The sequence below is a fragment of the Lampris incognitus genome, chromosome 3 (assembly GCF_029633865.1).
Source record: "Lampris incognitus isolate fLamInc1 chromosome 3, fLamInc1.hap2, whole genome shotgun sequence".
NCBI classification, from domain to species: Eukaryota; Metazoa; Chordata; class Actinopteri; order Lampriformes; family Lampridae; genus Lampris; species Lampris incognitus.
Genome location: NC_079213.1, coordinates 60469844 through 60496930, shown reverse-complemented (window position 1 = coordinate 60496930; position 27087 = coordinate 60469844). Strand labels below are relative to the sequence as shown.

Here is a 27087-nt window from a genome sequence, read left to right as displayed (position 1 = left end):
CCCCTGTCCTGTCTCACTCTTCTGTTTTATCCTCTACAAGTCTCACCCATCCGCTTATTTACACCCCATGTCCTGTCTCACTCTTCTGTTTTATCCACTACAAGTCTCATCCACCTGCTCATTTACAACCCTGTCCTGTCTCACTCCTCTGTTTTATCCTCTACAAGTCTCACCCAGCTGCTTATTTACACCCCTGTCCTGTCTCACTCTTCTGTTTTATCCACTACAAGTCTCATCCACCTGCACATTTACACCCCTATCCTGTCTCACTCTTCTGTTTTATCCTCTACAAGTCTCACCCAGCTGCTCATTTACAGCCCTGTCCTGTCTAACTCTTCTGTTTTATCCTCTACAAGTTTCACCCACCTGTCCATTAACACCCCTGTCCTGTCTCACTCTTCTGTTTTATCCACTACATGTCTCATCCACCTGCACATTTACACCCCTGTCCTGTCTCACTCTTCTGTTTTATCCTCTACAAGTCTCACCCAGCTGCTCTATTACATCCCTGTCCTGTCTCACTCTTCTGTTTTATCCTCTACACGTCTCACCCATCTGCTCATTTACACCCCTGTCCTGTCTCACTCTTCTGTTTTATCCTCTACAAGTCTCACCCACCTGCTCATTTACAGCCCTGTCCTGTCTCACTCTTCTGTTTTATCCACTACATGTCTCATCCACCTGCACATTTTCACCCCTGTCCTGTCTCACTCTTCTGTTTTATCCTCTACAAGTCTCACCCAGCCGCTCTATTACATCCCTGTCCTGTCTCACTCTTCTGTTTTATCCTCTACAAGTCTCACCCAGCTGCTCATTTACACCCCTGTCCTGTCTCACTCTTCTGTTTTATCCTCTACAAGTCTCACCCACCTGCTCATTTACACCCCATGTCCTGTCTCACTCTTCTGTTTTATCCTCTACAAGTCTCACCCACCTGCTCATTTACACCCCTATCTCGTTTCACTCTTCTGTTTTATCCACTACAAGTCTAATCCACCTGCACATTTACACCCCTGTACTGTCTCACTCTTCTGTTTTATCCTCTACAAGTCTCACCCAGCTGCTCATTTACAGCCCTGTCCTGTCTAACTCTTCTGTTTTATCCTCTACAAGTTTCACCCACCTGTCCATTAACACCCCTGTCCTGTCTCACTCTTCTGTTTTATCCACTACATGTCTCATCCACCTGCACATTTACACCCCTGTCCTGTCTCACTCTTCTGTTTTATCCTCTACAAGTCTCACCCAGCTGCTCTATTACATCCCTGTCCTGTCTCACTCTTCTGTTTTATCCTCTACACGTCTCACCCATCTGCTCATTTACACCCCTGTCCTGTCTCACTCTTCTGTTTTATCCTCTACAAGTCTCACCCACCTGCTCATTTACAGCCCTGTCCTGTCTCACTCTTCTGTTTTATCCACTACATGTCTCATCCACCTGCACATTTTCACCCCTGTCCTGTCTCACTCTTCTGTTTTATCCTCTACAAGTCTCACCCAGCCGCTCTATTACATCCCTGTCCTGTCTCACTCTTCTGTTTTATCCTCTACAAGTCTCACCCAGCTGCTCATTTACACCCCTGTCCTGTCTCACTCTTCTGTTTTATCCTCTACAAGTCTCACCCACCTGCTCATTTACACCCCATGTCCTGTCTCACTCTTCTGTTTTATCCTCTACAAGTCTCACCCACCTGCTCATTTACACCCCTATCTCGTTTCACTCTTCTGTTTTATCCACTACAAGTCTAATCCACCTGCACATTTACACCCCTTTACTGTCTCACTCTTCTGTTTTATCCTCTACAAGTCTCACCCAGCTGCTCATTTACAGCCCTGTCCTGTCTAACTCTTCTGTTTTATCCTCTACAAGTTTCACCCACCTGTCCATTAACACCCCTGTCCTGTCTCACTCTTCTGTTTTATCCACTACATGTCTCATCCACCTGCACATTTACACCCCTGTCCTGTCTCACTCTTCTGTTTTATCCTCTACAAGTCTCACCCAGCTGCTCTATTACATCCCTGTCCTGTCTCACTGTTCTGTTTTATCCTCTACACGTCTCACCCATCTGCTCATTTACACCCCTGTCCTGTCTCACTCTTCTGTTTTATCCTCTACAAGTCTCACCCACCTGCTCATTTACACCCCTGTCCTGTCTCACTCTTCTGTTTTATCCACTACATGTCTCATCCACCTGCACATTTACACCCCTGTCCTGTCTCACTCTTCTGTTTTATCCTCTACAAGTCTCACCCAGCTGCTCTATTACATCCCTGTCCTGTCTCACTCTTCTGTTTTATCCTCTACACGTCTCACCCATCTGCTCATTTACACCCCTGTCCTGTCTCACTCTTCTGTTTTATCCTCTACAAGTCTCACCCACCTGCTCATTTACAGCCCTGTCCTGTCTCACTCTTCTGTTTTATCCACTACATGTCTCATCCACCTGCACATTTTCACCCCTGTCCTGTCTCACTCTTCTGTTTTATCCTCTACAAGTCTCACCCAGCCGCTCTATTACATCCCTGTCCTGTCTCACTCTTCTGTTTTATCCTCTACAAGTCTCACCCAGCTGCTCATTTACACCCCTGTCCTGTCTCACTCTTCTGTTTTATCCTCTACAAGTCTCACCCACCTGCTCATTTACACCCCATGTCCTGTCTCACTCTTCTGTTTTATCCTCTACAAGTCTCACCCACCTGCTCATTTACACCCCTATCTCGTTTCACTCTTCTGTTTTATCCACTACAAGTCTAATCCACCTGCACATTTACACCCCTGTACTGTCTCACTCTTCTGTTTTATCCTCTACAAGTTTCACCCACCTGTCCATTAACACCCCTGTCCTGTCTCACTCTTCTGTTTTATCCACTACATGTCTCATCCACCTGCACATTTACACCCCTGTCCTGTCTCACTCTTCTGTTTTATCCTCTACAAGTCTCACCCAGCTGCTCTATTACATCCCTGTCCTGTCTCACTGTTCTGTTTTATCCTCTACACGTCTCACCCATCTGCTCATTTACACCCCTGTCCTGTCTCACTCTTCTCTTTTATCCTCTACAAGTCTCACCCACCTGCTCATTTACAGCCCTGTCCTGTCTCACTCTTCTGTTTTATCCACTACATGTCTCATCCACCTGCACATTTTCACCCCTGTCCTGTCTCACTCTTCTGTTTTATCCTCTACAAGTCTCACCCAGCCGCTCTATTACATCCCTGTCCTGTCTCACTCTTCTGTTTTATCCTCTACAAGTCTCACCCAGCTGCTCATTTACACCCCTGTCCTGTCTCACTCTTCTGTTTTATCCTCTACAAGTCTCACCCACCTGCTCATTTACACCCCATGTCCTGTCTCACTCTTCTGTTTTATCCTCTACAAGTCTCACCCACCTGCTCATTTACACCCCTGTCCCGTTTCACTCTTCTGTTTTATCCACTACAAGTCTAATCCATCTGTCATTTACACCCCTGTCCTGTCTCACTCTTCCGTTTTATCCACTACAAGTCGCACCCACTTGTCCATTTACACCCATGTCCCGTCTCACTCTTCTGTTTTATCCACTACAAGTCTCATCCACCTGCACATTGACACCCCTGTCCTGTCTCACTCTTCTCTTTTATCCTCTACAAGTTTCACCCACCTGTCCATTAACACCCCTGTCCTGTCTCACTCTTCAGTTTTATCCTCTGCAAGTCTCACCCACCTGCACATTTACACCCCTGTCCTGTCTCACTCTTCTGTTTTATCCACTACAAGTTTTACCCGCCTGCTCAATTACACCCCTGTCCTGTCTCACTCTTCTGTTTTATCCTCTACAAGTCTCACCCACCTGCTCATTTACACCCCTGTCCTGTCTCACTCTTCTGTTTTATCCACTACAAGTCTCATCCACCTGCACATTTACACCCCTGTCATGTCTCACTCTTCTGTTTTATCCTCTACAAGTCTCACCCAGCTGCTTATTTACACCCCTGTCCTGTCACACTCTTCTGTTTTTTCCTCTACAAGTCTCACCCAGCTGCTCATTTACTCCCCATGTCCTGTCACACTCTTCTGTTTTATCCTCTACAAGTCTCACCCAGCTGCTCATTTACACCCCTGTCCTGTCTCACTCTTCTGTTTTATCCTCTACAAGTCTCACCCAGCTGCTCTATTACAGCCCTGTCCTGTCTCACTCTTCAGTTTTATCCACTACATGTCTCATCCACCTGCACATTTACACCCCTGTCCTGTCTCACTCTTCTGTTTTATCCTCTACAAGTCTCACCGAGCTGCTCTATTACATCCCTGTCCTGTCTCACTCTTCTGTTTTATCCTCTACACGTCTCACCCATCTGCTCATTTACACCCCTGTCCTGTCTCACTCTTCTGTTTTATCCTCTACAAGTCTCACCCACCTGCTCATTTACACCCCATGTCCTGTCTCACTCTTCTGTTTTATCCTCTACAAGTCTCACCCACCTGCTCATTTACACCCCTGTCCCGTTTCACTCTTCTGTTTTATCCACTACAAGTCTAATCCATCTGTCATTTATACCCCTGTACTGTCTCACTCTTTTGTTTTATCCTCTACAAGTCTCACCCAGCTGCCCATTTACACCCATGTCCTGTCTCACTCTTCTCTTTTATCTTCTACAAGTTTCACCCAGCAGCTCATTTACACCCCTGTCCTGTCTCATTCTTCTGTTTTATTCTCTACAAGTCTCACCCACCTGCTCATTTACACCCCTGTCCTGTCTCACTCTTCCGTTTTATCCACTACAAGTCGCACCCACTTGTCCATTTACACCCATGTCCCGTCTCACTCTTCTGTTTTATCCACTACAAGTCTAATCCACCTGCACATTGACACCCCTGTCCTGTCTCACTCTTCTCTTTTATCCTCTACAAGTCTCACCCATCCGCTTATTTACAGCCCTGTCCTGTCTAACTCTTCTGTTTTATCCTCTACAAGTTTCACCCACCTGTCCATTAACACCCCTGTCCTGTCTCACTCTTCAGTTTTATCCTCTGCAAGTCTCACCCACCTGCACATTTACACCCCTGTCCTGTCTCACTCTTCTGTTTTATCCACTACAAGTTTTACCCGCCTGCTCAATTACACCCCTGTCCTGTCTCACTCTTCTGTTTTATCCTCTACAAGTCTCACCCACCTGCTCATTTACACCCCTGTCCTGTCTCACTCTTCTGTTTTATCCACTACAAGTCTCATCCACCTGCACATTTACACCCCTGTCATGTCTCACTCTTCTGTTTTATCCTCTACAAGTCTCACCCAGCTGCTTATTTACACCCCTGTCCTGTCACACTCTTCTGTTTTTTCCTCTACAAGTCTCACCCAGCTGCTCATTTACTCCCCATGTCCTGTCACACTCTTCTGTTTTATCCTCTACAAGTCTCACCCAGCTGCTCATTTACACCCCTGTCCTGTCTCACTCTTCTGTTTTATCCTCTACAAGTCTCACCCAGCTGCTCTATTACAGCCCTGTCCTGTCTCACTCTTCTGTTTTATCCACTACATGTCTCATCCACCTGCACATTTACACCCCTGTACTGTCTCATTCTTCTGTTTTATCCTCTACAAGTCTCACCCACCTGCTCATTTACACCCCTGTCCTGTCTCACTCTTCTGTTTTATCCACTACAAGTCTCATCCACCTGCACATTTACACCCCTGTCATGTCTCACTCTTCTGTTTTATCCTCTACAAGTCTCACCCAGCTGCTTATTTACACCCCTGTCCTGTCTCACTCTTCTCTTTTATCTTCTACAAGTTTCACCCAGCAGCTCATTTACACCCCTGTCCTGTCTCATTCTTCTGTTTTATCCTCTACAAGTCTCACCCACCTGCTCATTTACACCCCTGTCCTGTCTCACTCTTCCGTTTTATCCACTACAAGTCGCACCCACCTGTCCATTTACACCCATGTCCCGTCTCACTCTTCTGTTTTATCCACTACAAGTCTCATCCACCTGCACATTTACACCCCTGTCCTGTCTCACTCTTCTCTTTTATCCTCTACAAGTCTCACCCATCCGCTTATTTACACCCCATGTCCTGTCTCACTCTTCTGTTTTATCCACTACAAGTCTCATCCACCTGCTCATTTACAACCCTGTCCTGTCTCACTCTTCTGTTTTATCCTCTACAAGTCTCACCCAGCTGCTTATTTACACCCCTGTCCTGTCTCACTCTTCTGTTTTATCCACTACAAGTCTCATCCACCTGCACATTTACACCCCTATCCTGTCTCACTCTTCTGTTTTATCCTCTACAAGTCTCACCCAGCTGCTCATTTACAGCCCTGTCCTGTCTATCTCTTCTGTTTTATCCTCTACAAGTTTCACCCACCTGTCCATTAACACCCCTGTCCTGTCTCACTCTTCTGTTTTATCCACTACATGTCTCATCCACCTGCACATTTACACCCCTGTCCTGTCTCACTCTTCTGTTTTATCCTCTACAAGTCTCACCCAGCTGCTCTATTACATCCCTGTCCTGTCTCACTCTTCTGTTTTATCCTCTACACGTCTCACCCATCTGCTCATTTACACCCCTGTCCTGTCTCACTCTTCTGTTTATCCTCTACAAGTCTCACCCACCTGCTCATTTACAGCCCTGTCCTGTCTCACTCTTCTGTTTTATCCACTACATGTCTCATCCACCTGCACATTTTCACCCCTGTCCTGTCTCACTCTTCTGTTTTATCCTCTACAAGTCTCACCCAGCCGCTCTATTACATCCCTGTCCTGTCTCACTCTTCTGTTTTATCCTCTACAAGTCTCACCCAGCTGCTCATTTACACCCCTGTCCTGTCTCACTCTTCTGTTTTATCCTCTACAAGTCTCACCCACCTGCTCATTTACACCCCATGTCCTGTCTCACTCTTCTGTTTTATCCTCTACAAGTCTCACCCACCTGCTCATTTACACCCCTATCTCGTTTCACTCTTCTGTTTTATCCACTACAAGTCTAATCCACCTGCACATTTACACCCCTGTACTGTCTCACTCTTCTGTTTTATCCTCTACAAGTCTCACCCAGCTGCTCATTTACAGCCCTGTCCTGTCTAACTCTTCTGATATATCCTCTACAAGTTTCACCCACCTGTCCATTAACACCCCTGTCCTGTCTCACTCTTCTGTTTTATCCACTACATGTCTCATCCACCTGCACATTTACACCCCTGTCCTGTCTCACTCTTCTGTTTTATCCTCTACAAGTCTCACCCAGCTGCTCTATTACATCCCTGTCCTGTCTCACTCTTCTGTTTTATCCTCTACAAGTCTCACCCATCTGCTCATTTACACCCCTGTCCTGTCTCACTCTTCTGTTTTATCCTCTACAAGTCTCACCCACCTGCTCATTTACAGCCCTGTCCTGTCTCACTCTTCTGTTTTATCCACTACATGTCTCATCCACCTGCACATTTACACCCCTGTCCTGTCTCACTCTTCTGTTTTATCCTCTACAAGTCTCACCCAGCCGCTCTATTACATCCCTGTCCTGTCTCACTCTTCTGTTTTATCCTCTACAAGTCTCACCCAGCTGCTCATTTACACCCCTGTCCTGTCTCACTCTTCTGTTTTATCCTCTACAAGTCTCACCCACCTGCTCATTTACACCCCATGTCCTGTCTCACTCTTCTGTTTTATCCTCTACAAGTCTCACCCACCTGCTCATTTACACCCCTGTCCCGTTTCACTCTTCTGTTTTATCCACTACAAGTCTAATCCATCTGTCATTTATACCCCTGTACTGTCTCACTCTTTTGTTTTATCCTCTACAAGTCTCACCCACCTGTCCATTTACACCCATGTCCTGTCTCACTCTTCTCTTTTATCTTCTACAAGTTTCACCCAACAGCTCATTTACACCCCTGTCCTGTCTCATTCTTCTGTTTTATCCTCTACAAGTCTCACCCACCTGCTCATTTACACCCCTGTCCCTTCTCACTCTTCCGTTTTATCCACTACAAGTCGCACCCACCTGTCCATTTACACCCATGTCCCGTCTCACTCTTCTGTTTTATCCACTACAAGTCTCATCCACCTGCACATTGACACCCCTGTCCTGTCTCACTCTTCTCTTTTATCCTCTACAAGTCTCACCCATCCGCTTATTTACAGCCCTGTCCTGTCTAACTCTTCTGTTTTATCCTCTACAAGTTTCACCCACCTGTCCATTAACACCCCTGTCCTGTCTCACTCTTCAGTTTTATCCTCTACAAGTCTCACCCAGCTGCTCTATTACATCCCTGTCCTGTCTCACTCTTCTGTTTTATCCTCTACACGTCTCACCTACCTGCTCATTTACAGCCCTGTCCTGTCTCACTCTTCTGTTTTATCCACTACATGTCTCATCCACCTGCACATTTACACCCCTGTCCTGTCTCACTCTTCCGTTTTATCCTCTACAAGTGTCACCCACCTGCTCATTTACACCCCATGTCCTGTCTCACTCTTCTGTTTTATCCTCTACAAGTCTCACCCACCTGCTCATTTACACCCCTGTCCCGTTTCACTCTTCTGTTTTATCCACTACAAGTCTAATCCATCTGTCATTTATACCCCTGTACTGTCTCACTCTTTTGTTTTATCCTCTACAAGTCTCACCCAGCTGCCCATTTACACCCATGTCCTGTCTCACTCTTCTCTTTTATCTTCTACAAGTTTCACCCAGCAGCTCATTTACACCCCTGTCCTGTCTCATTCTTCTGTTTTATCCTCTACAAGTCTCACCCACCTGCTCATTTACACCCCTGTCCTGTCTCACTCTTCCGTTTTATCCACTACAAGTCGCACCCACCTGTCCATTTACACCCATGTCCCGTCTCACTCTTCTGTTTTATCCACTACAAGTCTCATCCACCTGCACATTTACACCCCTGTCCTGTCTCACTCTTCTCTTTTATCCTCTACAAGTCTCACCCATCCGCTTATTTACACCCCATGTCCTGTCTCACTCTTCTGTTTTATCCACTACAAGTCTCATCCACCTGCTCATTTACAACCCTGTCCTGTCTCACTCTTCTGTTTTATCCTCTACAAGTCTCACCCAGCTGCTTATTTACACCCCTGTCCTGTCTCACTCTTCTGTTTTATCCACTACAAGTCTCATCCACCTGCACATTTACACCCCTATCCTGTCTCACTCTTCTGTTTTATCCTCTACAAGTCTCACCCAGCTGCTCATTTACAGCCCTGTCCTGTCTAACTCTTCTGTTTTATCCTCTACAAGTTTCACCCACCTGTCCATTAACACCCCTGTCCTGTCTCACTCTTCTGTTTTATCCACTACATGTCTCATCCACCTGCACATTTACACCCCTGTCCTGTCTCACTCTTCTGTTTTATCCTCTACAAGTCTCACCCAGCTACTCTATTACATCCCTGTCCTGTCTCACTCTTCTGTTTTATCCTCTACACGTCTCACCCATCTGCTCATTTACACCCCTGTCCTGTCTCACTCTTCTGTTTATCCTCTACAAGTCTCACCCACCTGCTCATTTACAGCCCTGTCCTGTCTCACTCTTCTGTTTTATCCACTACATGTCTCATCCACCTGCACATTTTCACCTCTGTCCTGTCTCACTCTTCTGTTTTATCCTCTACAAGTCTCACCCAGCCGCTCTATTACATCCCTGTCCTGTCTCACTCTTCTGTTTTATCCTCTACAAGTCTCATCCAGCTGCTCATTTACACCCCTGTCCTGTCTCACTCTTCTCTTTTATCCTCTACAAGTCTCACCCATCCGCTTATTTACAGCCCTGTCCTGTCTAACTCTTCTGTTTTATCCTCTACAAGTTTCACCCACCTGTCCATTAACACCCCTGTCCTGTCTCACTCTTCAGTTTTATCCTCTACAAGTCTCACCCAGCTGCTCTATTACATCCCTGTCCTGTCTCACTCTTCTGTTTTATCCTCTACACGTCTCACCTACCTGCTCATTTACAGCCCTGTCCTGTCTCACTCTTCTGTTTTATCCACTACATGTCTCATCCACCTGCACATTTACACCCCTGTCCTGTCTCACTCTTCTGTTTTATCCTCTACAAGTCTCACCCAGCCGCTCTATTACATCCCTGTCCTGTCTCACTCTTCTGTTTTATCCTCTACAAGTCTCACCCAGCTGCTCATTTACACCCCTGTCCTGTCTCACTCTTCCGTTTTATCCTCTACAAGTGTCACCCACCTGCTCATTTACACCCCATGTCCTGTCTCACTCTTCTGTTTTATCCTCTACAAGTCTCACCCACCTGCTCATTTACACCCCTGTCCCGTTTCACTCTTCTGTTTTATCCACTACAAGTCTAATCCATCTGTCATTTATACCCCTGTACTGTCTCACTCTTTTGTTTTATCCTCTACAAGTCTCACCCAGCTGCCCATTTACACCCATGTCCTGTCTCACTCTTCTCTTTTATCTTCTACAAGTTTCACCCAGCAGCTCATTTACACCCCTGTCCTGTCTCATTCTTCTGTTTTATCCTCTACAAGTCTCACCCACCTGCTCATTTACACCCCTCTCCTGTCTCACTCTTCCGTTTTATCCACTACAAGTCGCACCCACCTGTCCATTTACACCCATGTCCCGTCTCACTCTTCTGTTTTATCCACTACAAGTCTCATCCACCTGCACATTTACACCCCTGTCCTGTCTCACTCTTCTCTTTTATCCTCTACAAGTCTCACCCATCCGCTTATTTACACCCCATGTCCTGTCTCACTCTTCTGTTTTATCCACTACAAGTCTCATCCACCTGCTCATTTACAACCCTGTCCTGTCTCACTCTTCTGTTTTATCCTCTACAAGTCTCACCCAGCTGCTTATTTACACCCCTGTCCTGTCTCACTCTTCTGTTTTATCCACTACAAGTCTCATCCACCTGCACATTTACACCCCTATCCTGTCTCACTCTTCTGTTTTATCCTCTACAAGTCTCACCCAGCTGCTCATTTACAGCCCTGTCCTGTCTAACTCTTCTGTTTTATCCTCTACAAGTTTCACCCACCTGTCCATTAACACCCCTGTCCTGTCTCACTCTTCTGTTTTATCCACTACATGTCTCATCCACCTGCACATTTACACCCCTGTCCTGTCTCACTCTTCTGTTTTATCCTCTACAAGTCTCACCCAGCTACTCTATTACATCCCTGTCCTGTCTCACTCTTCTGTTTTATCCTCTACACGTCTCACCCATCTGCTCATTTACACCCCTGTCCTGTCTCACTCTTCTGTTTATCCTCTACAAGTCTCACCCACCTGCTCATTTACAGCCCTGTCCTGTCTCACTCTTCTGTTTTATCCACTACATGTCTCATCCACCTGCACATTTTCACCTCTGTCCTGTCTCACTCTTCTGTTTTATCCTCTACAAGTCTCACCCAGCCGCTCTATTACATCCCTGTCCTGTCTCACTCTTCTGTTTTATCCTCTACAAGTCTCATCCAGCTGCTCATTTACACCCCTGTCCTGTCTCACTCTTCTGTTTTATCCTCTACAAGTCTCACCCACCTGCTCATTTACACCCCATGTCCTGTCTCACTCTTCTGTTTTATCCTCTACAAGTCTCACCCACCTGCTCATTTACACCCCTATCTCGTTTCACTCTTCTGTTTTATCCACTACAAGTCTAATCCACCTGCACATTTACACCCCTGTACTGTCTCACTCTTCTGTTTTATCCTCTACAAGTCTCACCCAGCTGCTCATTTACAGCCCTGTCCTGTCTAACTCTTCTGTTTTATCCTCTACAAGTTTCACCCACCTGTCCATTAACACCCCTGTCCTGTCTCACTCTTCTGTTTTATCCACTACATGTCTCATCCACCTGCACATTTACACCCCTGTCCTGTCTCACTCTTCTGTTTTATCCTCTACAAGTCTCACCCAGCTGCTCTATTACATCCCTGTCCTGTCTCACTCTTCTGTTTTATCCTCTACACGTCTCACCCATCTGCTCATTTACACCCCTGTCCTGTCTCACTCTTCTGTTTTATCCTCTACAAGTCTCACCCACCTGCTCATTTACAGCCCTGTCCTGTCTCACTCTTCTGTTTTATCCACTACATGTCTCATCCACCTGCACATTTACACCCCTGTCCTGTCTCACTCTTCTGTTTTATCCTCTACAAGTCTCACCCAGCCGCTCTATTACATCCCTGTCCTGTCTCACTCTTCTGTTTTATCCTCTACAAGTCTCACCCAGCTGCTCATTTACACCCCTGTCCTGTCTCACTCTTCTCTTTTATCCTCTACAAGTCTCACCCACCTGCTCATTTACACCCCATGTCCTGTCTCACTCTTCTGTTTTATCCTCTACAAGTCTCACCCACCTGCTCATTTACACCCCTATCTCGTTTCACTCTTCTGTTTTATCCACTACAAGTCTAATCCACCTGCACATTTACACCCCTGTCCTGTCTCACTCTTCTGTTTTATCCTCTACAAGTCTCACCCAGCTGCTCTATTACATCCCTGTCCTGTCTCACTCTTCTGTTTTATCCTCTACACGTCTCACCCATCTGCTCATTTACACCCCTGTCCTGTCTCACTCTTCTGTTTTATCCTCTACAAGTCTCACCCACCTGCTCATTTACAGCCCTGTCCTGTCTCACTCTTCTGTTTTATCCACTACATGTCTCATCCACCTGCACATTTTCACCCCTGTCCTGTCTCACTCTTCTGTTTTATCCTCTACAAGTCTCACCCAGCCGCTCTATTACATCCCTGTCCTGTCTCACTCTTCTGTTTTATCCTCTACAAGTCTCACCCAGCTGCTCATCTACACCCCTGTCCTGTCTCACTCTTCTGTTTTATCCTCTACAAGTCTCACCCACCTGCTCATTTACACCCCATGTCCTGTCTCACTCTTCTGTTTTATCCTCTACAAGTCTCACCCACCTGCTCATTTACACCCCTATCTCGTTTCACTCTTCTGTTTTATCCACTACAAGTCTAATCCACCTGCACATTTACACCCCTGTACTGTCTCACTCTTCTGTTTTATCCTCTACAAGTCTCACCCAGCTGCTCATTTACAGCCCTGTCCTGTCTAACTCTTCTGTTTTATCCTCTACAAGTTTCACCCACCTGTCCATTAACACCCCTGTCCTGTCTCACTCTTCTGTTTTATCCACTACATGTCTCATCCACCTGCACATTTACACCCCTGTCCTGTCTCACTCTTCTGTTTTATCCTCTACAAGTCTCACCCAGCTGCTCTATTACATCCCTGTCCTGTCTCACTGTTCTGTTTTATCCTCTACACGTCTCACCCATCTGCTCATTTACAGCCCTGTCCTGTCTCACTCTTCTGTTTTATCCACTACATGTCTCATCCACCTGCACATTTTCACCCCTGTCCTGTCTCACTCTTCTGTTTTATCCTCTACAAGTCTCACCCAGCCGCTCTATTACATCCCTGTCCTGTCTCACTCTTCTGTTTTATCCTCTACAAGTCTCACCCAGCTGCTCATTTACACCCCTGTCCTGTCTCACTCTTCTGTTTTATCCTCTACAAGTCTCACCCAGCCGCTCTATTACATCCCTGTCCTGTCTCACTCTTCTGTTTTATCCTCTACAAGTCTCACCCACCTGCTCATTTACACCCCATGTCCTGTCTCACTCTTCTGTTTTATCCTCTACAAGTCTCACCCACCTGCTCATTTACACCCCTGTCCCGTTTCACTCTTCTGTTTTATCCACTACAAGTCTAATCCATCTGTCATTTACACCCCTGTCCTGTCTCACTCTTCCGTTTTATCCACTACAAGTCGCACCCACTTGTCCATTTACACCCATGTCCCGTCTCACTCTTCTGTTTTATCCACTACAAGTCTCATCCACCTGCACATTGACACCCCTGTCCTGTCTCACTCTTCTCTTTTATCCTCTACAAGTTTCACCCACCTGTCCATTAACACCCCTGTCCTGTCTCACTCTTCAGTTTTATCCTCTGCAAGTCTCACCCACCTGCACATTTACACCCCTGTCCTGTCTCACTCTTCTGTTTTATCCACTACAAGTTTTACCCGCCTGCTCAATTACACCCCTGTCCTGTCTCACTCTTCTGTTTTATCCTCTACAAGTCTCACCCACCTGCTCATTTACACCCCTGTCCTGTCTCACTCTTCTGTTTTATCCACTACAAGTCTCATCCACCTGCACATTTACACCCCTGTCATGTCTCACTCTTCTGTTTTATCCTCTACAAGTCTCACCCAGCTGCTTATTTACACCCCTGTCCTGTCACACTCTTCTGTTTTTTCCTCTACAAGTCTCACCCAGCTGCTCATTTACTCCCCATGTCCTGTCACACTCTTCTGTTTTATCCTCTACAAGTCTCACCCAGCTGCTCATTTACACCCCTGTCCTGTCTCACTCTTCTGTTTTATCCTCTACAAGTCTCACCCAGCTGCTCTATTACAGCCCTGTCCTGTCTCACTCTTCAGTTTTATCCACTACATGTCTCATCCACCTGCACATTTACACCCCTGTCCTGTCTCACTCTTCTGTTTTATCCTCTACAAGTCTCACCGAGCTGCTCTATTACATCCCTGTCCTGTCTCACTCTTCTGTTTTATCCTCTACACGTCTCACCCATCTGCTCATTTACACCCCTGTCCTGTCTCACTCTTCTGTTTTATCCTCTACAAGTCTCACCCACCTGCTCATTTACACCCCATGTCCTGTCTCACTCTTCTGTTTTATCCTCTACAAGTCTCACCCACCTGCTCATTTACACCCCTGTCCCGTTTCACTCTTCTGTTTTATCCACTACAAGTCTAATCCATCTGTCATTTATACCCCTGTACTGTCTCACTCTTTTGTTTTATCCTCTACAAGTCTCACCCAGCTGCCCATTTACACCCATGTCCTGTCTCACTCTTCTCTTTTATCTTCTACAAGTTTCACCCAGCAGCTCATTTACACCCCTGTCCTGTCTCATTCTTCTGTTTTATTCTCTACAAGTCTCACCCACCTGCTCATTTACACCCCTGTCCTGTCTCACTCTTCCGTTTTATCCACTACAAGTCGCACCCACTTGTCCATTTACACCCATGTCCCGTCTCACTCTTCTGTTTTATCCACTACAAGTCTCATCCACCTGCACATTGACACCCCTGTCCTGTCTCACTCTTCTCTTTTATCCTCTACAAGTCTCACCCATCCGCTTATTTACAGCCCTGTCCTGTCTAACTCTTCTGTTTTATCCTCTACAAGTTTCACCCACCTGTCCATTAACACCCCTGTCCTGTCTCACTCTTCAGTTTTATCCTCTGCAAGTCTCACCCACCTGCACATTTACACCCCTGTCCTGTCTCACTCTTCTGTTTTATCCACTACAAGTTTTACCCGCCTGCTCAATTACACCCCTGTCCTGTCTCACTCTTCTGTTTTATCCTCTACAAATCTCACCCACCTGCTCATTTACACCCCTGTCCTGTCTCACTCTTCTGTTTTATCCACTACAAGTCTCATCCACCTGCACATTTACACCCCTGTCATGTCTCACTCTTCTGTTTTATCCTCTACAAGTCTCACCCAGCTGCTTATTTACACCCCTGTCCTGTCACACTCTTCTGTTTTTTCCTCTACAAGTCTCACCCAGCTGCTCATTTACTCCCCATGTCCTGTCACACTCTTCTGTTTTATCCTCTACAAGTCTCACCCAGCTGCTCATTTACACCCCTGTCCTGTCTCACTCTTCTGTTTTATCCTCTACAAGTCTCACCCAGCTGCTCTATTACAGCCCTGTCCTGTCTCACTCTTCTGTTTTATCCACTACATGTCTCATCCACCTGCACATTTACACCCCTGTACTGTCTCACTCTTCTGTTTTATCCTCTACAAGTCTCACCCAGCTGCTCATTTACAGCCCTGTCCTGTCTAACTCTTCTGTTTTATCCTCTACAAGTTTCACCCACCTGTCCATTAACACCCCTGTCCTGTCTCACTCTTCTGTTTTATCCACTACATGTCTCATCCACCTGCACATTTACACCCCTGTCCTGTCTCACTCTTCTGTTTTATCCTCTACAAGTCTCACCCAGCTGCTCTATTACATCCCTGTCCTGTCTCACTGTTCTGTTTTATCCTCTACACGTCTCACCCATCTGCTCATTTACACCCCTGTCCTGTCTCACTCTTCTGTTTTATCCTCTACAAGTCTCACCCACCTGCTCATTTACAGCCCTGTCCTGTCTCACTCTTCTGTTTTATCCACTACATGTCTCATCCACCTGCACATTTTCACCCCTGTCCTGTCTCACTCTTCTGTTTTATCCTCTACAAGTCTCACCCAGCCGCTCTATTACATCCCTGTCCTGTCTCACTCTTCTGTTTTATCCTCTACAAGTCTCACCCAGCTGCTCATTTACACCCCTGTCCTGTCTCACTCTTCTGTTTTATCCTCTACAAGTCTCACCCACCTGCTCATTTACACCCCATGTCCTGTCTCACTCTTCTGTTTTATCCTCTACAAGTCTCACCCACCTGCTCATTTACACCCCTGTCCCGTTTCACTCTTCTGTTTTATCCACTACAAGTCTAATCCATCTGTCATTTATACCCCTGTACTGTCTCACTCTTTTGTTTTATCCTCTACAAGTCTCACCCAGCTGCCCATTTACACCCATGTCCTGTCTCACTCTTCTCTTTTATCTTCTACAAGTTTCACCCAGCAGCTCATTTACACCCCTGTCCTGTCTCATTCTTCTGTTTTATCCTCTACAAGTCTCACCCACCTGCTCATTTACACCCCTGTCCTGTCTCACTCTTCCGTTTTATCCACTACAAGTCGCACCCACTTGTCCATTTACACCCATGTCCCGTCTCACTCTTCTGTTTTATCCACTACAAGTCTCATCCACCTGCACATTGACACCCCTGTCCTGTCTCACTCTTCTCTTTTATCCTCTACAAGTTTCACCCACCTGTCCATTAACACCCCTGTCCTGTCTCACTCTTCAGTTTTATCCTCTGCAAGTCTCACCCACCTGCACATTTACACCCCTGTCCTGTCTCACTCTTCTGTTTTATCCACTACAAGTTTTACCCGCCTGCTCAATTACACCCCTGTCCTGTCTCACTCTTCTGTTTTATCCTCTACAAGTCTCACCCACCTGCTCATTTACACCCCTGTCCTGTCTCACTCTTCTGTTTTATCCACTACAAGTCTCATCCACCTGCACATTTACACCCCTGTCATGTCTCACTCTTCTGTTTTATCCTCTACAAGTCTCACCCAGCTGCTTATTTACACCCCTGTCCTGTCACACTCTTCTGTTTTTTCCTCTACAAGTCTCACCCAGCTGCTCATTTACTCCCCATGTCCTGTCACACTCTTCTGTTTTATCCTCTACAAGTCTCACCCAGCTGCTCATTTACACCCCTGTCCTGTCTCACTCTTCTGTTTTATCCTCTACAAGTCTCACCCAGCTGCTCTATTACAGCCCTGTCCTGTCTCACTCTTCTGTTTTATCCACTACATGTCTCATCCACCTGCACATTTACACCCCTGTCCTGTCTCACTCTTCTGTTTTATCCTCTACAAGTCTCACCGAGCTGCTCTATTACATCCCTGTCCTGTCTCACTCTTCTGTTTTATCCTCTACACGTCTCACCCATCTGCTCATTTACACCCCTGTCCTGTCTCACTCTTCTGTTTTATCCTCTACAAGTCTCACCCACCTGCTCATTTACACCCCATGTCCTGTCTCACTCTTCTGTTTTATCCTCTACAAGTCTCACCCACCTGCTCATTTACACCCCTGTCCCGTTTCACTCTTCTGTTTTATCCACTACAAGTCTAATCCATCTGTCATTTATACCCCTGTACTGTCTCACTCTTTTGTTTTATCCTCTACAAGTCTCACCCAGCTGCCCATTTACACCCATGTCCTGTCTCACTCTTCTCTTTTATCTTCTACAAGTCTCACCCACCTGCTCATTTACACCCCTGTCCTGTCTCACTCTTCCGTTTTATCCACTACAAGTCGCACCCACTTGTCCATTTACACCCATGTCCCGTCTCACTCTTCTGTTTTATCCACTACAAGTCTCATCCACCTGCACATTGACACCCCTGTCCTGTCTCACTCTTCTCTTTTATCCTCTACAAGTCTCACCCATCCGCTTATTTACAGCCCTGTCCTGTCTAACTCTTCTGTTTTATCCTCTACAAGTTTCACCCACCTGTCCATTAACACCCCTGTCCTGTCTCACTCTTCAGTTTTATCCTCTGCAAGTCTCACCCACCTGCACATTTACACCCCTGTCCTGTCTCACTCTTCTGTTTTATCCACTACAAGTTTTACCCGCCTGCTCAATTACACCCCTGTCCTGTCTCACTCTTCTGTTTTATCCTCTACAAGTCTCACCCACCTGCTCATTTACACCCCTGTCCTGTCTCACTCTTCTGTTTTATCCACTACAAGTCTCATCCACCTGCACATTTACACCCCTGTCATGTCTCACTCTTCTGTTTTATCCTCTACAAGTCTCACCCAGCTGCTTATTTACACCCCTGTCCTGTCACACTCTTCTGTTTTTTCCTCTACAAGTCTCACCCAGCTGCTCATTTACTCCCCATGTCCTGTCACACTCTTCTGTTTTATCCTCTACAAGTCTCACCCAGCTGCTCATTTACACCCCTGTCCTGTCTCACTCTTCTGTTTTATCCTCTACAAGTCTCACCCAGCTGCTCTATTACAGCCCTGTCCTGTCTCACTCTTCTGTTTTATCCACTACATGTCTCATCCACCTGCACATTTACACCCCTGTCCTGTCTCACTCTTCTGTTTTATCCTCTACAAGTCTCACCGAGCTGCTCTATTACATCCCTGTCCTGTCTCACTCTTCTATTTTATCCTCTACACGTCTCACCCATCTGCTCATTTACACCCCTGTCCTGTCTCACTCTTCTGTTTTATCCTCTACAAGTCTCACCCACCTGCTCATTTACAGCCCTGTCCTGTCTCACTCTTCTGTTTTATCCACTACATGTCTCATCCACCTGCACCTTTACACCCCTGTCCTGTCTCACTCTTCTTTTTTATCCTCTACAAGTCTCACCCAGCCGCTCTATTACATCCCTGTCCTGTCTCACTCTTCTCTTTTATCCTCTACAAGTCTCACCCATCCGCTTATTTACACCCCATGTCCTGTCTCACTCTTCTGTTTTATCCACTACAAGTCTCATCCACCTGCTCATTTACAGCCCTGTCCTGTCTCACTCTTCTGTTTTATCCTCTACAAGTCTCACCCAGCTGCTTATTTACACCCCTGTCCTGTCTCACTCTTCTGTTTTATCCACTACAAGTCTCATCCACCTGCACATTTACACCCCTATCCTGTCTCACTCTTCTGTTTTATCCTCTACAAGTCTCACCCATCCGCTCATTTACAGCCCTCTCCTGTCAAACTCTTCTGTTTTATCCTCTACAAGTTTCACCCACCTGTCCATTAACACCCCTGTCCTGTCTCACTCTTCTGTTTTATCCACTACATGTCTCATCCACCTGCACATTTACACCCCTGTCCTGTCTCACTCTTCTGTTTTATCCTCTACAAGTCTCACCCAGCTGCTCTATTACATCCCTGTCCTGTCTCACTCTTCTGTTTTATCCTCTACACGTCTCACCCATCTGCTCATTTACACCCCTGTCCTGTCTCACTCTTCTGTTTTATCCTCTACAAGTCTCACCCACCTGCTCATTTACAGCCCTGTCCTGTCTCACTCTTCTGTTTTATCCACTACATGTCTCATCCACCTGCACATTTTCACCCCTGTCCTGTCTCACTCTTCTGTTTTATCCTCTACAAGTCTCACCCAGCCGCTCTATTACATCCCTGTCCTGTCTCACTCTTCTGTTTTATCCTCTACAAGTCTCACCCAGCTGCTCATTTACACCCCTGTCCTGTCTCAGTCTTCTGTTTTATCCTCTACAAGTCTCACCCACCTGCTCATTTACACCCCATGTCCTGTCTCACTCTTCTGTTTTATCCTCTACAAGTCTCACCCACCTGCTCATTTACACCCCTGTCCCGTTTCACTCTTCTGTTTTATCCACTACAAGTCTAATCCATCTGTCATTTATACCCCTGTACTGTCTCACTCTTTTGTTTTATCCTCTACAAGTCTCACCCAGCTGCCCATTTACACCCATGTCCTGTGTCACTCTTCTCTTTTATCTTCTACAAGTTTCACCCAGCAGCTCATTTACACCCCTGTCCTGTCTCATTCTTCTGTTTTATCCTCTACAAGTCTCACCCACCTGCTCATTTACACCCCTGTCCTGTCTCACTCTTCCGTTTTATCCACTACAAGTCGCACCCACCTGTCCATTTACACCCATGTCCCGTCTCACTCTTCTGTTTTATCCACTACAAGTCTCATCCACCTGCACATTGACACCCCTGTCCTGTCTCACTCTTCTCTTTTATCCTCTACAAGTCTCACCCATCCGCTTATTTACAGCCCTGTCCTGTCTAACTCTTCTGTTTTATCCTCTACAAGTTTCACCCACCTGTCCATTAACACCCCTGTCCTGTCTCACTCTTCAGTTTTATCCTCTGCAAGTCTCACCCACCTGCACATTTACACCCCTGTCCTGTCTCACTCTTCTGTTTTATCCACTACAAGTTTTACCCGCCTGCTCAATTACAACCCTGTCCTGTCTCACTCTTCTGTTTTATCCTCTACAAGTCTCACCCAGCCGCTCTATTACATCCCTGTCCTGTCTCACTCTTCTGTTTTATCCTCTACAAGTCTCACCCAGCTGCTCATTTACAGCCCTGTCCTGTCTAACTCTTCTGTTTTATCCTCTACAAGTTTCACCCACCTGTCCATTAACACCCCTGTCCTGTCTCACTCTTCTGTTTTATCCACTACATGTCTCATCCACCTGCACATTTACACCCCTGTCCTGTCTCACTCTTCTGTTTTATCCTCTACAAGTCTCACCCAGCTGCTCTATTACATCCCTGTCCTGTCTCACTCTTCTGTTTTATCCTCTATACGTCTCACCCATCTGCTCATTTACACCCCTGTCCTGTCTCACTCTTCTGTTTTATCCTCTACAAGTCTCACCCACCTGCTCATTTACAGCCCTGTCCTGTCTCACTCTTCTGTTTTATCCACTACATGTCTCATCCACCTGCACATTTTCACCCCTGTCCTGTCTCACTCTTCTGTTTTATCCTCTACAAGTCTCACCCAGCCGCTCTATTACATCCCTGTCCTGTCTCACTCTTCTGTTTTATCCTCTACAAGTCTCACCCAGCTGCTCATTTACACCCCTGTCCTGTCTCACTCTTCTGTTTTATCCTCTACAAGTCTCACCCACCTGCTCATTTACACCCCATGTCCTGTCTCACTCTTCTGTTTTATCCTCTACAAGTCTCACCCACCTGCTCATTTACACCCCTATCTCGTTTCACTCTTCTGTTTTATCCACTACAAGTCTAATCCACCTGCACATTTACACCCCTGTACTGTCTCACTCTTCTGTTTTATCCTCTACAAGTCTCACCCAGCTGCTCATTTACAGCCCTGTCCTGTCTAACTCTTCTGTTTTATCCTCTACAAGTTTCACCCACCTGTCCATTAACACCCCTGTCCTGTCTCACTCTTCTGTTTTATCCACTACATGTCTCATCCACCTGCACATTTACACCCCTGTCCTGTCTCACTCTTCTGTTTTATCCTCTACAAGTCTCACCCAGCTGCTCTATTACATCCCTGTCCTGTCTCACTGTTCTGTTTTATCCTCTACACGTCTCACCCATCTGCTCATTTACACCCCTGTCCTGTCTCACTCTTCTGTTTTATCCTCTACAAGTCTCACCCACCTGCTCATTTACAGCCCTGTCCTGTCTCACTCTTCTGTTTTATCCACTACATGTCTCATCCACCTGCACATTTTCACCCCTGTCCTGTCTCACTCTTCTGTTTTATCCTCTACAAGTCTCACCCAGCCGCTCTATTACATCCCTGTCCTGTCTCACTCTTCTGTTTTATCCTCTACAAGTCTCACCCAGCTGCTCATTTACACCCCTGTCCTGTCTCACTCTTCTGTTTTATCCTCTACAAGTCTCACCCACCTGCTCATTTACACCCCATGTCCTGTCTCACTCTTCTGTTTTATCCTCTACAAGTCTCACCCACCTGCTCATTTACACCCCTGTCCCGTTTCACTCTTCTGTTTTATCCACTACAAGTCTAATCCATCTGTCATTTATACCCCTGTACTGTCTCACTCTTTTGTTTTATCCTCTACAAGTCTCACCCAGCTGCCCATTTACACCCATGTCCTGTCTCACTCTTCTCTTTTATCTTCTACAAGTTTCACCCAGCAGCTCATTTACACCCCTGTCCTGTCTCATTCTTCTGTTTTATCCTCTACAAGTCTCACCCACCTGCTCATTTACACCCCTGTCCTGTCTCACTCTTCCGTTTTATCCACTACAAGTCGCACCCACTTGTCCATTTACACCCATGTCCCGTCTCACTCTTCTGTTTTATCCACTACAAGTCTCATCCACCTGCACATTGACACCCCTGTCCTGTCTCACTCTTCTCTTTTATCCTCTACAAGTCTCACCCATCCGCTTATTTACAGCCCTGTCCTGTCTAACTCTTCTGTTTTATCCTCTACAAGTTTCACCCACCTGTCCATTAACACCCCTGTCCTGTCTCACTCTTCAGTTTTATCCTCTGCAAGTCTCACCCACCTGCACATTTACATCCCTGTCCTGTCTCACTCTTCTGTTTTATCCACTACAAGTTTTACCCGCCTGCTCAATTACACCCCTGTCCTGTCTCACTCTTCTGTTTTATCCTCTACAAGTCTCACCCACCTGCTCATTTACACCCCTGTCCTGTCTCACTCTTCTGTTTTATCCACTACAAGTCTCATCCACCTGCACATTTACACCCCTGTCATGTCTCACTCTTCTGTTTTATCCTCTACAAGTCTCACCCAGCTGCTTATTTACACCCCTGTCCTGTCACACTCTTCTGTTTTTTCCTCTACAAGTCTCACCCAGCTGCTCATTTACTCCCCATGTCCTGTCACACTCTTCTGTTTTATCCTCTACAAGTCTCACCCAGCTGCTCATTTACACCCCTGTCCTGTCTCACTCTTCTGTTTTATCCTCTACAAGTCTCACCCAGCTGCTCATTTACACCCCTGTCCTGTCTCACTCTTCTGTTTTATCCACTACATGTCTCATCCACCTGCACATTTACACCCCTGTCCTGTCTCACTCTTCTGTTTTATCCTCTACAAGTCTCACCGAGCTGCTCTATTACATCCCTGTCCTGTCTCACTCTTCTGTTTTATCCTCTACACGTCTCACCCATCTGCTCATTTACACCCCTGTCCTGTCTCACTCTTCTGTTTTATCCTCTACAAGTCTCACCCACCTGCTCATTTACACCCCATGTCCTGTCTCACTCTTCTGTTTTATCCTCTACAAGTCTCACCCACCTGCTCATTTACACCCCTGTCCCGTTTCACTCTTCTGTTTTATCCACTACAAGTCTAATCCATCTGTCATTTATACCCCTGTACTGTCTCACTCTTTTGTTTTATCCTCTACAAGTCTCACCCAGCTGCCCATTTACACCCATGTCCTGTCTCACTCTTCTCTTTTATCTTCTACAAGTTTCACCCAGCAGCTCATTTACACCCCTGTCCTGTCTCATTCTTCTGTTTTATCCTCTACAAGTCTCACCCACCTGCTCATTTACACCCCTGTCCTGTCTCACTCTTCCGTTTTATCCACTACAAGTCGCACCCACCTGTCCATTTACACCCATGTCCCGTCTCACTCTTCTGTTTTATCCACTACAAGTCTCATCCACCTGCACATTGACACCCCTGTCCTGTCTCACTCTTCTCTTTTATCCTCTACAAGTCTCACCCATCCGCTTATTTACAGCCCTGTCCTGTCTAACTCTTCTGTTTTATCCTCTACAAGTTTCACCCACCTGTCCATTAACACCCCTGTCCTGTCTCACTCTTCAGTTTTATCCTCTGCAAGTCTCACCCACCTGCACATTTACACCCCTGTCCTGTCTCACTCTTCTGTTTTATCCACTACAAGTTTTACCCGCCTGCTCAATTACAACCCTGTCCTGTCTCACTCTTCTGTTTTATCCTCTACAAGTCTCACCCACCTGCTCATTTACACCCATGTCCTGTCTCACTCTTCTGTTTTATCCACTACAAGTCTCATCCACCTGCACATTTACACCCCTGTCATGTCTCACTCTTCTGTTTTATCCTCTACAAGTCTCACCCAGCTGCTTATTTACACTCCTGTCCTGTCACACTCTTCTGTTTTTTCCTCTACAAGTCTCACCCAGCTGCTCATTTACTCCCCATGTCCTGTCACACTCTTCTGTTTTATCCTCTACAAGTCTCACCCAGCTGCTCATTTACACCCCTTTCCTGTCTCACTCTTCTGTTTTATCCTCTACAAGTCTCACCCAGCTGCTCTATTACAGCCCTGTCCTGTCTCACTCTTCTGTTTTATCCACTACATGTCTCATCCACCTGCACATTTACACCCCTGTCCTGTCTCACTCTTCTGTTTTATCCTCTACAAGTCTCACCCAGCTGCTCTATTACATCCCTGTCCTGTCTCACTCTTCTGTTTTATCCTCTACACGTCTCACCCATCTGCTCATTTACACCCCTGTCCTGTCTCACTCTTCTGTTTTATCCTCTACAAGTCTCACCCACCTGCTCATTTACAGCCCTATCCTGTCTCACTCTTCTGTTTTATCCACTACATGTCTCATCCACCTGCACATTTTCACCCCTGTCCTGTCTCACTCTTCTGTTTTATCCTCTACAAGTCTCACCCAGCCGCTCTATTACATCCCTGTCCTGTCTCACTCTTCTGTTTTATCCTCTACAAGTCTCACCCAGCTGCTCATTTACACCATTGTCCTGTCTCACTCTTCTGTTTTATCCTCTACAAGTCTCACCCACCTGCTCATTTACACCCCTGTCCCGTTTCACTCTTCTGTTTTATCCACTACAAGTCTAATCCATCTGTCATTTATACCCCTGTACTGTCTCACTCTTCTGTTTTATCCTCTACAAGTCTCACCCAGCTGCCCATTTACACCCATGTCCTGTCTCACTCTTTTCTTTTATCTTCTACAAGTTTCACCCAGCAGCTCATTTACACCCCTGTCCTGTCTCATTCTTCTGTTTTATCCTCTACAAGTCTCACCCACCTGCTCATTTACACCCCTGTCCTGTCTCACTCTTCCGTTTTATCCACTACAAGTCGCACCCACCTGTCCATTTACACCCATGTCCCGTCTCACTCTTCTTATTTATCCACTACAAGTCTCATCCACCTGCACATTGACACCCCTGTCCTGTCTCACTCTTCTCTTTTATCCTCTACAAGTCTCACCCATCCGCTTATTTACAGCCCTGTCCTGTCTAACTCTTCTGTTTTATCCTCTACAAGTTTCACCCACCTGTCCATTAACACCCCTGTCCTGTCTCACTCTTCAGTTTTATCCTCTGCAAGTCTCACCCACCTGCACATTTACACCCCTGTCCTGTCTCACTCTTCTGTTTTATCCACTACAAGTTTTACCCACCTGCTCAATTACACCCCTGTCCTGTCTCACTCTTCTGTTTTATCCTCTACAAGTCTCACCCACCTGCTCATTTACACCCCTGTCCTGTCTCACTCTTCTGTTTTATCCACTACAAGTCTCATCCACCTGCACATTTACACCCCTTTCATGTCTCACTCTTCTGTTTTATCCTCTACAAGTCTCACCCAGCTGCTTATTTACACCCCTGTCCTGTCACACTCTTCTGTTTTTTCCTCTACAAGTCTCACCCAGCTGCTCATTTACTCCCCATGTCCTGTCACACTCTTCTGTTTTATCCTCTACAAGTCTCACCCAGCTGCTCATTTACACCCCTGTCCTGTCTCACTCTTCTGTTTTATCCTCTACAAGTCTCACCCAGCTGCTCTATTACAGCCCTGTCCTGTCTCACTCTTCTGTTTTATCCACTACATGTCTCATCCACCTGCACATTTACACCCCTGTCCTGTCTCACTCTTCTGTTTTATCCTCTACAAGTCTCACCGAGCTGCTCTATTACATCCCTGTCCTGTCTCACTCTTCTGTTTTATCCTCTACACGTCTCACCCATCTGCTCATTTACACCCCTGTCCTGTCTCACTCTTCTGTTTTATCCTCTACAAGTCTCACCCACCTGCTCATTTACAGCCCTGTCCTGTCTCACTCTTCTGTTTTATCCACTACATGTCTCATCCACCTGCACCTTTACACCCCTGTCCTGTCTCACTCTTCTGTTTTATCCTCTACAAGTCTCACCCAGCCGCTCTATTACATCCCTGTCCTGTCTCACTCTTCTGTTTTATCCTCTACAAGTCTCACCCAGCTGCTCATTTACACCATTGTCCTGTCTCACTCTTCTGTTTTATCCTCTACAAGTCTCACCCACCTGCTCATTTACACCCCATGTCCTGTCTCACTCTTCTGTTTTATCCTCTACAAGTCTCACCCACCTGCTCATTTACACCCCTGTCCCGTTTCACTCTTCTGTTTTATCCTCTACAAGTCTCACCCAGCTGCTCTATTACATCCCTGTCCTGTCTCACTCTTCTGTTTTATCCTCTACACGTCTCACCCATCTGCTCATTTACACCCCTGTCCTGTCTCACTCTTCTGTTTTATCCTCTACAAGTCTCACCCACCTGCTCATTTACAGCCCTGTCCTGTCTCACTCTTCTGTTTTATGCAGCGGCTTGAGTACCAGTCAGTCCTCAGCAGCTCTAGGCAGGTGTGTGTGTGTGTGTGTGGGGGGGGGGGGGGCTACAATTCTGGGGAAGACGCTGTTCCTCAGCCTGTTAGTCCGGATTTTGATGGTGCGGTATCTTTTCCCCGATGGCGAGGGAACAGACAGACGGTGACCTGGGTGTGTTGCCAGCTTTCCCCTGTAGGCGGCCAGCATACACGGCATCCAGGTCCAGGAGCACAGCTCCCACAATCCTCTGTACTGC

At 46.4% G+C, this 27087-nt stretch overlaps 1 protein-coding gene across 1 annotated transcript in view; it reads left to right on the top strand.

The window, feature by feature from the left end:
• LOC130110511 (fatty-acid amide hydrolase 1) overlaps positions 1 to 27087 on the top strand; it is an 87725-nt gene that overhangs the window by 53394 nt on the left and 7244 nt on the right. The window lies entirely within an intron of this gene.